At 37.9% G+C, this 15,153-nt stretch overlaps 1 long non-coding RNA gene across 1 annotated transcript; it reads right to left on the reverse strand.

The window, feature by feature from the left end:
- LOC109366115 lies at nt 1-3,694 on the reverse strand. The gene is made up of 3 exons (XR_002112211.1): nt 3,640-3,694; nt 514-636; nt 1-411 (listed from the first exon to the last, which is right to left on the reverse strand). It is a non-coding gene; the product is annotated as an uncharacterized LOC109366115 (long non-coding RNA).
- Nucleotides 3,695-15,153: the final 11,459 nt, after the last annotated feature.

The raw sequence follows: 15,153 nt of genomic DNA on the forward strand, positions 1-15,153 counted from the left end.
TACTCTTGGAGTAATCTAAATACAAAGTTTCATGGTCCACCACAGCTTATAGAGATATTGATTTGATGACATACTTTATTACCCTGTTGCAAAGAGGGTTATAAAATGTTTATAAAGTATTATAATAACACCAATAACACTTTGAGCTATAGAATGCAAATGAGTAATCTTTCTCATTCTCATAGTTCTGGTAAGATTAAGCACTTCTAACGCCTTTGCTCACCTGCTACTTGCTGATTTGGTTCCTTGAGGAAAATACTATCCATAACATCCTCTGCACTTATACTTCTTCCACTTTCCTTACTTGACCCTGGAGTCTTTTCTCCATCTTTTCTGTCTCTTCTCCTGTCCTGAAGCCACTGATGTCTTTCTTTCTTCTCATTGTAACAGGCAGCATATTAACTAGTGTGGCTAGATTAAGGAAATAATATTTGTACCCTAGTCGATAACTTTCTGCTGTACCTCACTTGTAAAATATATTCCTCAGCACAGTGGAACATAAGTTTCACTTACCCATATTCTAGTTGGATTTTCTGCACTTGAGAATGATTTGTGTCAAAGCCCAACCACTTCCAAGTCCTTATCACAACTATATGTATCATCCTACTGTTGTATATGCTCAGAGAAGACCAGGTCCTGTAAAAGTTGAAGAAAAAGATTAATTTTATTCAGCATCTAACATAAGACATAGTGAATGGCTGCGTAGACATGCAGCAAGTTCAAAAAACTCTTTGTGGGATGCTTCCCACGCATTTCCCAATCTTCCCTGGAGACCTTGCTGCTATTCTGAACCAGAAGCCTAGACATATTACCTTGCTCTTTTTATCATATTCCCTAACATCTATAATTCCATGCTAACAAACTGCTAGAATGTGTACACGTTTCCATCAGTCAGCAGAAACTCCTGGAAGACTTTTGTCCCTGTTGCAGAGTTTACAAGGACATGGGACAGAGAGACGTGCTTTGAGGTATCAGTGCCTGAAGAGCAAGTTATGTCTGGTTTCTCTCGAGGCACTTTTACAACACTTCAGAAGCACAGATTATTTGCTAGTGTTGGAATCCTGAGAAGTACACGTTCTTTTCCAGATCACTCTAGTCATGTAATTTGGAAGAAGAAACAGTAACACAAGATGTAGCACTGATATTGCACTGTCTTTTGGGGGTCCACTTATGCCTGCTTGAAATCCCAGCTTCAGGCTGATGGTATTTGTCTTAGCAAGCATTGGCAAAGACATAACACTGTAAAGAAGGCTCCTGGCTATCAAGTGACAACCTGTCTTTTGTAGTGAATTAATTCTGGTGACTCAAGGCACAGTATGACCTGAGAAACTCAGTTCCTTGGCCATCTACAATTTCTTTTGAGCGCTTTTCAGTAGCCTGACAATTTCTTAAACAGCGTGCCAAGAGATAAACATGTAATGACTGGAGTGAAGGAAATAATTTCCTAATCATCTACTTGATTAGGAGAAAGTAGCAAACTGAAGAAACACAGGTTTCCAAGGCAGAAGACATCTTCACCAAAGACTGGGAAACATTGGAAATATCCTCTATTTCTAAACAGGGGATTCATCTTTTTATGATGGACAATGGTAGGTCTCTACAAACCCAGGCTATGCTTGCAGCTCAATATTTTAAGCAATAATCAACACTGAAGTGCATCTACGCTAGGTCAGACAAGAAGGCCTATATTTAGCCTGCATAGAAGCAACTCATACACATTTCTTCAGGACAAAAAGAAAATAATCTTGTTTGTGAAATAAGAAAATCTCAGTGGAATAAGATTGAACATTCATGAAACTGTTATATATAAACTAACTTCCATATTGTTCCCATGTTTTGAATAAAATAAAATGTTCTAGTATTTTTTTTTAATGTGATTGAGCATTGCATTGCTTTAGAAGCAAAGAAAATATTCAGCCTTTCTCTAAAATGAAAGTTTCTAGATCTTTTGCTTGCAATGATAGAATTTAAATTATATTTAAGTGTAGTAACTGAATCAGTAGATTTATGAGAACAAGCGGCTGAACTTTTACCTTTATGTCAAGATACAGTGAACCTGAGGATCATTTTGTGTGAAGTTAGAAAGAGTTCTGGAGAATCCTTATTTCTAACCTCTAACACACTTCAGAGAAAGGCCTTTAACCAGGTCTATTTATTATGTTACATTATGTTACATTACAGGTGAACAGGACTTGCTGAGCAGTGAATAGTGAGAGCAGAATACACAAGTTTTTGGAGAGAAGAAAAACATTTGCTTTATAAGACCACTTCAGAAGGCTCAAGCAGATCCTGGAGCAAATAGACATTGTACAACCTATACCAACACAACTATTTTTAGTAGAAGCAAATATTTTCCTGGCTCCTGTCTATGAAAAGAGAGTTGAGTTAGTCACATTGTATTTTCAGCATTTATGATTTACTCCTTTCAATAGCTTACTGTGATAAACTATGATGCAGATAATAAGGATACTTATACTCTGCTGTGCCTGTACTAAGTAAATCACAATTTACTTTAACATTTCATTATAGATTTTCTGCAGATACCAAAGAAACCTACCTTCCTTTTATTACAAATTAATAATGAGAAATCTTATCAAAAATCTGAGAAATTGAGTTTATCTGACAGACAAAAGAATGTTATGTCCTGGCTATATAAACAGGACTTTTTTCCCCCCAATTCTTTTGTTTACATGGAACATTGTCTCTATGTATCCTATGATTCTTTTCAACCCGTTTTCCTCTTGGCTGCAGCTAACAATTTCTGATTGGGAAAAGTGAGGGTTATTTAAATGTTTTCCTAATAGAGGAGCAGATACATATTAGTTCTTAATTTCTCTCTCTTCATTCCTGAGCTGATCTCAGTATGTAGTGTTACTCTTCCAGCTTAGTCTATTTCTGTCAGAAAATACTTTGTGAAAAACATATTAACACATAATTCCAGTCCCACTATGACTATGATAATCGCAGTTGGAATTCTTGATAAAATAAGCTGAGAAGCAGCTCATCTCAACGAAGAGGAAGTCAGGCAAATGTGCCAGGAGGCCTGCATGGACCAATAAGGTGTTCTCAGCCAAACTTAAACACACAAAAAAAGATGGAAGCAACAATAGGTAACCTGGGAGGAATGCAAAGACACTGTTTAAGCAGCCAGGGATCAAGTTATGAAAAAGAAAGCTCAGAATTGAATCAGGCCAGAAACATCAAGGGCAACTAAAAGGGCTTCTACAAGTACTGCAGTGACAGAAGAAAAACTAGAAGCGTGAGCCCTCTCCTGAAGGAAACAAGAAACCTTGTTACCCAGGACACTGAAAAGGCTGAGATACTGAATGCCTTCTTTCCCTTAGTCTTTACCAGGAAGACTAGCCTTTGGGAATCCCAGGTCTCAGAGTGCAGGATGAAAGGCTGGATGAAGGAAGATGTACCTTGTACGAAAGAGGACCAGGTCAGGGAGAACTTGAGCAAATTGGATTTTCATAAGTTCATAGGCCTTAATATGTTTGGCCTGGCTCACCAATTGTACAAACAATGAATAAACAGATGATATAGTGGTACAATCAATGATTAAACAGATGATATGGTATATCCAGGAGTTTGGCTGATAATAATTATTATGGTAGAGCAGGAAAGAAGGACACTCACCCTATCCTGAGCTCGTGTAGTAGACTCCAGTGGAGCGTATCTTCAGGAGAGATCCTTCCCCACTGGCAGTCAGCTCTTAAATGTATCTAGGAGAGGTGGAGCCAGGCTCTACCCCTTCTTGCAGCACAGGTCAATTGCCTTCACCTGTGCTTCCATGGCTGACTCATTGCTCACCTCAGGTGATTAATCAGAGGTTCAGGCCGAGATTCAGCAGTTCCCATACAACCTTGAAGAAAGAGATGGTAGGAATGGGATAGAAGTGCAGTGTTATGTATCTAGGACTAACAATGTCTACAGAAAAAGTGTTATTTGCAGAATACAACTGAAAGGATGAGAAACTTACACATGATAGTCAATCGCAGGATGTCTATGATTCACAAAGATGATGAAATCATGAAAAAAAGTAAAATACACTTTTCTATGTCTCAAATGTTTTCTATAAAAGATTGACAACATTGTTCAAGCTCTCACAGAACTCATGTGAGATACTGTACACAGTTTTGATAGCTCATATTCAAGAAAAAATGCTTTAAAATGAAACCAGACTAAAGATTATTAGATGAATTTATAGGAACAGTTTAAAGGTCACTAATTTCTTTCAGGAAAAAAAAAGACACAAAAGCTAAAAAGCTCTACTGCTGATTTCTCAGAAAATATTAGTATTTCTCAGAGAAAAAAAAGTACACAGCTAATTTCTGTTACTAGAAACTGGTATAAGTTAAGTAAGGATAAATACAATGGAATGACTTATTCTGATGTCATTTCCAAACAAGTGGAAGAAAAGGTTATCTGGAGTAGTCAACATGGATTTACCCTGGGGAAATCATCAATCTGATAGCTATCTGTGATTGGCTGGATAGATGAGGAGAGAGCAGTGATGCTGTGTAACTTGACTTCAGAAAAGCGTTTGTCCCTGTCTCCCTCAGCATCCTCAAAGGTAAGATTAGGAAGTGTGGGATAGGTAAGTGAACAGTGAAGTGGACTCGCTGATTAGCAGAGCTCAGACAGTTGTGATCATAGAATCACTAAGATTGGAAAAGACCGACAAGATCATCCAGTCCAACCATCCACCCATCACCAATAGTTCTCACTATACCACATCCCTCACACAATGTCTAAACATTCCTCGAACACCTCCAGCTTCAGTGACTCCACCACCTCCCTGGACAGCCCATTCCAGCACTTGACCACTCTTTCAGTAGTATTTCCTAAAGTCCAGCCTGAATCTCCCTTGGGCGCAACTTGAGTACAGAGTCTAGTTGGAGGCCTGTAGCTGTGTTCCCCAGGAAGCTGTATTTTCTCCAGTCTTGTTTAACATCTTCATAAATGACTTGAAGGGATAGAATGCACTCTCGGCAAGTTTGCTAGAGATACAAAGTGGGAAGGAGTAGCTAACATACCAGAAAGCTGTGCTGCTATTCATTGAGACAAATGGGCAGGATTCAGAGGACAAATGGGGAGCTAGTCAGAGAGGAACCTTATGAGGTTCAGCAAGTGTAGAGTTCTACACCTAGGGAGTGATAACTGCATGCAGTAGTACAGATTAGAGTCTGACCTGCTGGAGAGTGGAGAAGGACTTAGGTGTTCTGGTGGACAAGTTCACCATGAATCAGTAATTTGTCCCTGTGTAAAAGAAGATCAATGGTATCCTGGGGAGTACTAAAAAGAACTTGGCAAGAAGATCAAAGGATGTTCTTCTCCTCCTCTGCTCTGCCACAATGAGGACACATCTGGAGTACTGGGTTCAGTTCTGGATTCCCCAGCTCAATAGAGACAGGTAATTCTGTAGAGAAAGTCCAGCAGAGATGAGGGGCCTGAAACATCTCCTTTATGAGGAAAGGCTGAGAAACTTTGTACTGTACAACCTGGAGAAGACTGAGGTGAAGAAACTTATCAATGCTTATAAATATCTAATGGGTAGGAGACAAATTGATGAGGCTGTTTTTGATGCTGCCCAGCAACAGAACTAGAGGCAATGGCCACAAAGTGGAACACAGGAAGTTCCATATGAACACGAGGAAAAACTTGTTTACGTTGAAGGTTACAAGGCACCCAAACAAGCTGATGAGAGAGACTGTGGATTCTCTGGAGATATTCAAAACCTGCCCGGGCACTTTCCTTTGTAACCTACTGTAGGGAATCTGCTTTAGCAGAAATGTTGATGTAGGCAGTCTCTGGAGGTCCCTTCCAGTCCCTACAATTCTGTGATCCTTCAATCCTTTAACCTTTGAACTAGAAATAACAATGTGGCTTTTTGTTGTTTTGTTTGTTTATTTGTTTGTTTGTTTTCTCATAGGAATTGTTTAGATAAGAAATCGTAAGAGTTTAAAATCAAATTAGATCTGTTTAAGTACCAGATTACATGAGACTTTTGTCTGTAACAAGACTAGGCCTGATGACAGAGGAAGTCCCTTCCATTCATATGTGACTTACTTCAAAGTCATCCTAAAAAAGTGATTAATTGCCTGTCATTGCAAGTAGTTACTGATAGAAGAAAAAATGAAATATTGAAAATATTAAGAAATTATGAATGTTGTTTATATGCATGCTAAATTTTTTTATCTAACAAATAATTAACTAGATGTTTTACACAACTACAAATCACGTTGTGAACTTTCCATGATCAAATCACTGTCACATTTCTTCATGTTTAATGAGCTAGTTCACTTAGAATATGCAGTAATATCCTTTCTATTTTTTATCTATTTTTATGGGAAGAGTTATAATATAAAGGAACTTGATAGCAAAGGATGAATTGCAGGAGTTGGCCATATGTGAGTTTCAGCAAAGGAATTCACTATAAGGAGATACTGTTATTTTCCTTCTCATTTCTACCTTCTACTATTATCCTCCTGATCTGATCAAATTAAATGTTATTCAGTTCCCTCCTACCAATTTGCAGTCAGCAGCTGCATATTGAATAAACCCACCCTTCTCATAAGACTTAAATATTTTATCATAATATGGACTAACACTAAAAAATAATAAGTAATGTGCTTGTGACTTCAAGGGAATTGTTGATGAAGGTCTGCAATTTGGCCAGAAGTGCTCAGCAATTCTGTGCTTAAAACGTGAATAACTTCTTTATACACAAACATACAACTAACAATAAGTCTATTGTATTGTTGTTACAGTGTCTTGTAAGACTGCCTGTGTACCAGCTGTTCTTGTTTACAGCATGAGAAAACTCTGCTTCATCACAAAGGCTTATGTTTAAACGGAAAGTGTGGCATATATTCTGCTCATGCTTTAAGCATGTAGTTCTTATGAACTATTATATGAACTAATTATAAAATCTGGTGATCACTTAGATTTAATTAGGTTGCGGTTGAACTAACCTTGATCTTTCATCTTGTATGCTCCATATATATATCTATGCATACAAAATTTAAATTAGAAAAAAAACATGCTTATTATTACACTTGTCTACTAAATAGGTAACAAGGTGCTATTATCACTATGTCGAATTAATTTCTTTGGCTTAACTAACTGAGTTAATTTGTATCCTCTTCTGTTTTCTCAAAATCAGTGTGTTTTTTAATCTAAAATATTATGTCAACATATGCAATATGTAGAGTGCCCTTCTATTTAGGTAATGCTGATAATAAGCCACCACACAATTCCTCTTAAGTTCTCAGTAATGAAGTTCTGGCATGTCTCTGATTTTTCTCCACATGATTTTAACGAAGAGCTTTTCAGTTTTACTGGTACATAATTACAATATATGCATAAATTCCACTCTATTGCTTCAATGTAATTAAAGATCTTTCTTCAAGAAGAAAATTATAAAGCTTTTTAAGCAGAGAAAATCCTTGACTAAAAGCATTTTTATGCATGAATCAATCTTCTGAAATATTTCTGAAGACAATTAATAATGGTCTGTTTAAGAGAAACCATCTAAGTTGTTCAGTATGGGAGAGGAGTTTCTCAATGCTGTCTTCTGCATAACTTTTATAACTGTCAGGAAATGCAGAATGTTCAGGCATTCTGCTCATGCAGAAGATGAAAAACCCCTTTTGTGATAAGGAGTTTAAATAAATCTCTTGACAATAGGGTTATTTATATCTAGATGTACTATACTCCACTAAAGCACAGAACAGAAGACCCCCTCCTACTCAAAAAATATACATTATTGGACTGTACAAGTAATACTGAGTTATTTAACTTTGCTTCCTCTTTCAAAGCATGCCCTGAATGCAGCAAACAGAGACAGCTAATAGACACAACACTACACAGCAGCTTCTATGCTCAGCTTTTTTTGTTGCAGTCATTGAAACCTGGATAGGAGTGCAGCTATCAATGGCTATCAGCTGACAGGCAAGGAAGGAGGAGAGGAGGCATTCCTTCTGCACCAATAAAGAAATAGCGTGAAAAGCTGTCCTGGAAGAATGACCATGAGCAAGTCAAAATCTTATGGGTGAGAGACAAAGACTGAGACCAAAAAAGAGGGATCCTTGTGCTTGATACCTACTACAGGCTATCTGTTGAAGCCTTTTTCCTTCAGCTACAGGAGACATCACAAACACAAGTTTTCACCCTGCTGGGGGACTTCGACCATCCTGTCATCCCCTGGAAAAGCATCACAGCAAGCTGTGGATAATCCAGGAGGTTTCTGGAATGCATTAAGGATAAATCTCTGAGCTGAGTAACAGACACCTTACAGGGGAGCTGTTTGGTCACAGCTTCAACTGGTGATTGAGCACCTGGTGAAGGGTTGGTGGGACCAGGGAGCATAGGCAAATTGTTTACACTTGTGCTCCCCCTGTGACCAGAAGGGGAGGACCCATGGTAGAGCTACTCTAGGCTTTTACAAGAACCAGCCACAGAAAAGAGAGCATTTCTTGGACTTTGGCTACTTTGAGTTCAGTTCTTCTTTCTACTGATCTCTCTGCAAATTTCTTTTTCTGGTACTGTTAAGAACCTCTCAGAAACAATTTTGCTTCTTTGTGAGAACAGTGCAGCCCTACGAGGGGAATGTGATGCTGGATCTGTTGCTCACCAATGTAAGTTAACTGATGGGTGACATCAGGATTAGATATTGCTTGGACTGCATTGATCATGTCGCAATGGAGCTCATACTTATGAGGGATATAAGCAATAAAATCAGGATGCTAAAACTTCAGAAAGTCAACTTTCAACTTTTCAGGTGGTTCAATAAAACCCACTAGGAATCTTCCCTCAAAGATAAAGGAGTCATAGAAGATGGATTTCTAAGGTATATGGGGGTTCCAGTGAGATGGGCCTCAAGTTAAAGGAGTCATAGAAGATGGATTTCTAAGATATATGGGGGTTCCAGTGAGATGGGCCTCAGAGCCTTAAGGGAATTGACTGAAGTAGCTGTCAAGCCACTCAATGGTATTTGAAAACGTAACAGTGGCAATCAGGTGGAGACCCTAGTGACTGGAACAATGGCAATGACACACCTGTTTTTAAGGAGGGTAGAAAGGACAACCTGGGGGACTATTGAACTGTCAGCTTGTCTTTTGTGCAAGGGAGGTTTCAGGAACAGATCCTCCTGAAAGCTATGCTAAGGCACATGGAGAAGAGGGAGGTGATGTGGAACAGCCTGTATGGCTTCCCCAAAGACAGGTCTTGCCTAAACAAGTGATTTTCTACGATGGCATAACTGCATCAATTGATGAGGGAGGAGCTACTGATGTCATCTGTCTGCATGGCCTTTGACATGGTCCCCGACAACATCCTTCTCTCCAAATTGAAGAGATATGTATTTGATGGGTGGACTATTCAATGGACAAGGGAATAGTTGCAAGGTTGTACCCAGTGTGTAATGTTCAGTCACTCAGTGTCTGGCTGGCGATCAGTGGGAGGTCATTCTCAGTGCAGAACATTATGGAAAAAGAGTGTACAACATCCAAACTATGTAAGTCACTCTAAAAGTAATGTGTCCTTATTTCCATGGAAACTATAACAGACAAAATAACGCTTTGATAGAGCAAATTCTCAGTTATAAAATACTATTTTTCAACATCGATATCACCATTAGCTATGCGTTTTCACCAGTGATGAACAGGTGACTGTATACCATGATTGTAAATATCTGCAACAGTAGGGATGCTCCACTGTCACCACTGCTGAAATGTACCACGCACCACTTTACAGCTCACATCCACTGTTTGGTCTCCATAAACATTCAGCAAGCATTGATGAATGTCAGTGGGTACCTTTTATTTTTTTTTTTTCCCCTCGGGGAGGAAGTCAGTGACACACATTTACTTCATCTGCTCTTCCATGTCAGAGGCCATTTGGTCAGACTGCCTCTCCTGCTGCTGTCTGTTGCATGACAACAAAATGTAATGGAATGTTGGTAGGAAGGTTCAACTGCACCTACCGTATCACCACCATCTGCCTCTGATGTCATGGCCCAACATAAGGAGCCATTACTTTTGGAGCAGTCCTCACATAGATTGAAGTGATCATCATGGAATTCCTGCTATCTGTAAGGCTATCATTTAAGACTTTTAATCTTCTAACTTTCTAAATGAATGTGATCAAAGGAATTTTAAATTGTTTAAGATTCTGCTATTACATCTTAATAAAAAAAGTTTTATTTTTATAACCTTTGAAAATTGTTTTTTTTCTATTTGCTTATATTTATGTTAATATGTATGCTTTTAGATTACATTAAATTAGCAGGACTTGTTGATTCTCTTAAGGGTAGAGAAACCTTGCAGAAAGATCTTTACAAATTGGAGGACTGGGCAATCACAAAAAGCATGAAGTTTTACAAGAGCAAGTACCAGATTCTGCACTTCTAATGAGGCAACCCCTCATATACGTACAGAAACTAGGGGATGAGAAGGACAGTAGTCCCACAGAAGGAGATCTCAGGGTTCTGGTTGACAAGTTGACTCATGTCAGCTGTGTGCCCTGGCAGCCAAAGGAGCCAACTGGAGTGCATCAGGCCTCGCACTGCCACTGGGCAAGGGAAGGAATTATCCTGCTCTACTCTGTATTGGTGCAGCTTCACCTTGTGCACTGGGTGCAGATTTGACTGCCACAATATAAGAAGAACATAGAAGTATTAGAGAGCCTCCAAAGGTAATAAAGATGGTGAACTGTTTAGAAGGCAAGATGTATAAGCAACAACTAGAGTCCCTTGGTTTGTTCAGCTCAGAGAAGAGGAAGTTGAAGGAAGGACTCATGATGGCCTACAGCTCCTCATGAGGGAGTGGAGGGGTAGTGCTGATATCTGCTCTCTGGTGACAGAGGTAGGACTGAGAGAGCAGCGTGGAGCTGCATCAAGGGAGGGTCAGATAGCAGATTAGGAAAAGGTTCTTCACCAGAGGGCAGTTGGGCACTGTAGCAGGTTCATCTGGGCAGTGGTCATGGCCCCGCATTGCTGGAGTTCAAGAGGTGCTTGGACACTGCTCTCAGACATAGGGTTTGTACGATGGGTAGTCCTGTATGGAGCCAAGAGTTGGTGTCAGTGATTCTTGTGGATCCCTTCCAATTTGCTGAGTAAAAGTACAGAGATTATCAGCAAAATTGCCAAAAATCTTCATGGATTTGAATGCAAAATTTAATTAGTATCTGGAAGAAACACTGCAAGGAGCTACGCTGCAGCAGTGCACAAAGCAAAGTAGGCATTCAAAAAATATATACTGAGTATGGGTACCGTAGAGATATTTATTCACATGTAAGCTGGTGATCATGGACTTCCCTTATGGTGAGGGGGGAAAATGGTTGATTTCATGGCACTGACCTGTGGCAGCTGACCTGCTTCAGATGCCAGCTTTAGACTGAGATAAGCCATTTGCTAGAATTACATTTCTTATTTTGCTAGGTACATGAAAGGGACCTGAAGATGTAGCTCAGAATGAGCTACAGTTAATTGATATTAACACTTACTTCTGGTACTAGCATCTCCTGTGATCTTTATTTGGAGACCCTGCACACATTCCTTAAGGGAATATGTTTAAATAACTGCTCTTGATGAAATAATGAAACATTTTTTTTCCTCAGTGTGCTCACGTTTGTGTACTCACAAATTATACTATTTTGTCCAGCAGAATATTCTTAACTCTGAAAATTGCCAGAATCTCTTTCCCTCTACTGCAACAAAAATAAGCAGTCAACATATACCGACTTTGAGACTGTCAAAAAAGGACTGACAATTCTGGTGTCACATGGTGATTTCTGACGTTTTTGTTTTACATAAACAAGAGCTCATTATTGTGACATCCTGCACTGGACCAGTTGGACATTCCAGTTTCCTTTCTGTCTCTATACTTTTTCTTATTTTCTCTCACTTACACCATTGAGATGTGTATTTCTTACAATCCTCTTTTGTACTGTCTCCTTTATTTGCACTACTAGTGAACTAATTCCTCTCATGACCCTTAGGCTTTGAACAGCTTCATACTCATTCTCTGAGAAAAATCATCCTCTATAAATTCTGACCAAGAATCAAGATCATTCAAAGAACTTTCCAGTATGAGTGCTGTTAACTACTCTATTTATCTATTCTTGATTTAAACTGTTTTCTGTCTGCATTAGAGTTTGGCTCCTGAGGTAAGGAACTTTATATATTTTTAAAGTGGCATACATATTTACAGTCATACATTTCTGAAGACCTGTATGCATGAAGATCACAGTATGATCCTGTGTGCATGAACATTTTGAGTAACAAGTTAAGGATTTGTTATAAAAATATGCATAGAGAAAGTAACATAGAAAATTATAAAAACATAAATAAATCTAAACATATGCCAAAGAAGACTTTTCTTAAATATACAGTCAACTACTAACATTATCTTTCATTATATGCTATGCACTCTCAGTACCAACTTCCCAAATCTGTGTAACTGGCACAAACACCTGGATAAAATGAATTCTGATCAGAAATCTGAGCATTAGTAAGAAGTACCAGTTGCAATTGTGAAAAATCTTGCAGATGTTTGTATTAGAGAACCATAGTACCAGAACTGAAGTTCTTATTTTACTACCAAAAAATTTACACACCTTACTCATCTCAGTCACTATGAATAAAGCAAAGGATTGGCAAATATTCTGTGACACTCTTTCTAGATTTGTTTATCAAAGTGAGCACTGATTTATTTGGTATATTTTTTCATTTTGCACTTTAATCTCTTTTTTAGTTTGGAGTCATTCAGGCACTTCAGAGAGCTAGGCTGATACTATTCTTTACTAAAAAAGATCCCTGCTGATCTTGTGTTGGGGAGTGGGGTAGCCAGCATGTACCTCAACTGCACAACATTGGTATTCAGCAGTATTCTCCATCACACAGCTTTAGGCTTCTGTGAGAGTATGCCACGTATCTATCTTTGCCTAAATCCAAAATTTCCATGCTCTTGGACCCAGATTTACCCATGGATCTAGTGCATTGTCATGGAAAAGTCTGAAAAAATCCTACAGGTGTGAAGTAACTCCACTATGGAAAGTAATAGTAGTGTATACCCTCTATGCAGGCATTTATTCTAGAGAAAAAAAAAATATATATATATATGTATATACATATATATATATATAGAAGTGCTCTATTTGGCCAGCTAGTCTTCTGGCTAAGAATGGTGAATCTTTAAGAAACTTATTTTATTTCTGAAGATAGATCTTATTCCTTATGAAAGAGCATACTAAGCAGCCATGACTCATCCTTGTACTTGAAACAAATCTATGTCCCATAGCTAAGATGAGGCTATAAGGAAGAGATAGGATTGACTGTCACATAAAACGATCTGTAACTCCACTTCTGTCTAAAATAAAAGTGTATGGAATTATGAAACTTCACTGACCCACTTTTCATTACTATTTTGAAGCATCGTCCTCGAAGGACAATGGAAAACTGGAAAAAAAAAAAGTCTGAGGCAATTGGCAGTTCTGAAGATGTTATTCTTGAGGGCATAAAGTTATACTGTGATCCTACTGACCAAGATATATATCATTTACATGCCTATCCAACCACTCTTCCTGTTCCTGAAATCCAGTCCTACCACACTTATGAATCACAGCGACAGCCTGCTTCTCTAAGATAAGAAAATTTTGATCATATTTCAGGTACTGAAATAGAAATATATAAATAGCTGACGAGGACAATGATGACTGTATCCTACCATAAACTGGGAAGTTTTTACCCAAACCAGATAATAGGTTTAATGAAGCTTGTAATATTAGCTTGTGTGTATAAAGAACATGTTAAGAAAGAATGACTAGCAGAAGTAATGAATGGGAAAAACAAAGAATGAGGCTACCCTTTGATTGAGTCTAGTTCTCAGTAATTGCTTTTACTGTTTGCTTTTTCCCAGTGCCCTGTAAGTAGTACAATGAGTATTAAATTCTCTGCCGTCATATAAGAGCTTTATTATGCAGTAATAAAACAAGATTTGATATATCTTCCTTTGCTCATTACTTATGTCAGTGAAACATCCAGTAGATGTACACCAATGTGACTAACTAAGAGCATAATTTGTCCCGCTGACTGCAAAAATAAAAGCTGCAGGTAATATACAGAATGAAAAAATCTATGCCTAGTTGGCAAAGAAGGAAAACAGATTCCCAAATTGCCAAGCTTCTATCTGTCTTTTCTTAAACTCTAAACTTCTTATAAAGAGGCTGCCTCTTACTAATCAGATTTTAGGACATCTTAATTCAAAGGAATCTTGACTTCAGCTAAGATCTCTAGGTAGTCCTATAAATAATGATAAATATTGTAATGTGGTAGTCTATAATGTCCTGTGCTATGATGTATGTCAGAGACTAATAAGGATATTTCATAGAAATTGATAGTTCCAACAGTACACCAAGCCCAAGAGATCTAAAAGAAATATTTTAATTAAAAATCAGTTATTTCTGGAGACATATAAACTTGCATTTTTATTTGGTATTTCAATATTTAATTTTGAAAATGTATGAGAACTGAGAAGTACTACTAAGTCTGAGGTTTACATTTATCTGGCAGAGAAGTTATCAATTCAATGTTCTCTCTGAGAAATAGAAACTTCTTTTCAGAATTCCTGAAATTACAGCTAACAGAGTGGTGATGCTTGTGCAAAAAAGGACTATACTTCATCTCATGTGGTCAAATTCAGACCCTTTATAAGCAAATATTTTTGTTTTTCAGCATGATTGTTGTCCTAGATATTCAATTTTTAATGTAGAAATATTGCTGTTAAAACTTAGTGTTCTTATTAAAGAAATAAAGAAGGAAGAGAAACACGAGGCTAGCTTGGAAAACGTCAAAAGAAAATGAGGATAAATAATTGTACAACTGTGCAACCTTTCTTTCACAAATTCCTTACAAGAAGGGGCAGGGATATTTAGGTATTTTTAGGATTTTGTAGTGTGAATAATCATAATTATCACTTTTACGTCCCTATAGTAAGCATTTAATCACAGCTCTGTGTCGTTCCCCTGTTAAATACAGTTATGAGCAAGCTGTTTTTTTTCTTGCAACTTTGAGCTTTTTAAAGAACATTTTTAAAGTTCTACTGACCTCTGTAGACACTAAAACATAGACGAAAATTCTTGCACTGGGGG

The sequence above is a fragment of the Meleagris gallopavo genome, chromosome 2, assembly GCF_000146605.3.
Source record: "Meleagris gallopavo isolate NT-WF06-2002-E0010 breed Aviagen turkey brand Nicholas breeding stock chromosome 2, Turkey_5.1, whole genome shotgun sequence".
Lineage (NCBI taxonomy): Eukaryota > Metazoa > Chordata > Aves > Galliformes > Phasianidae > Meleagris > Meleagris gallopavo.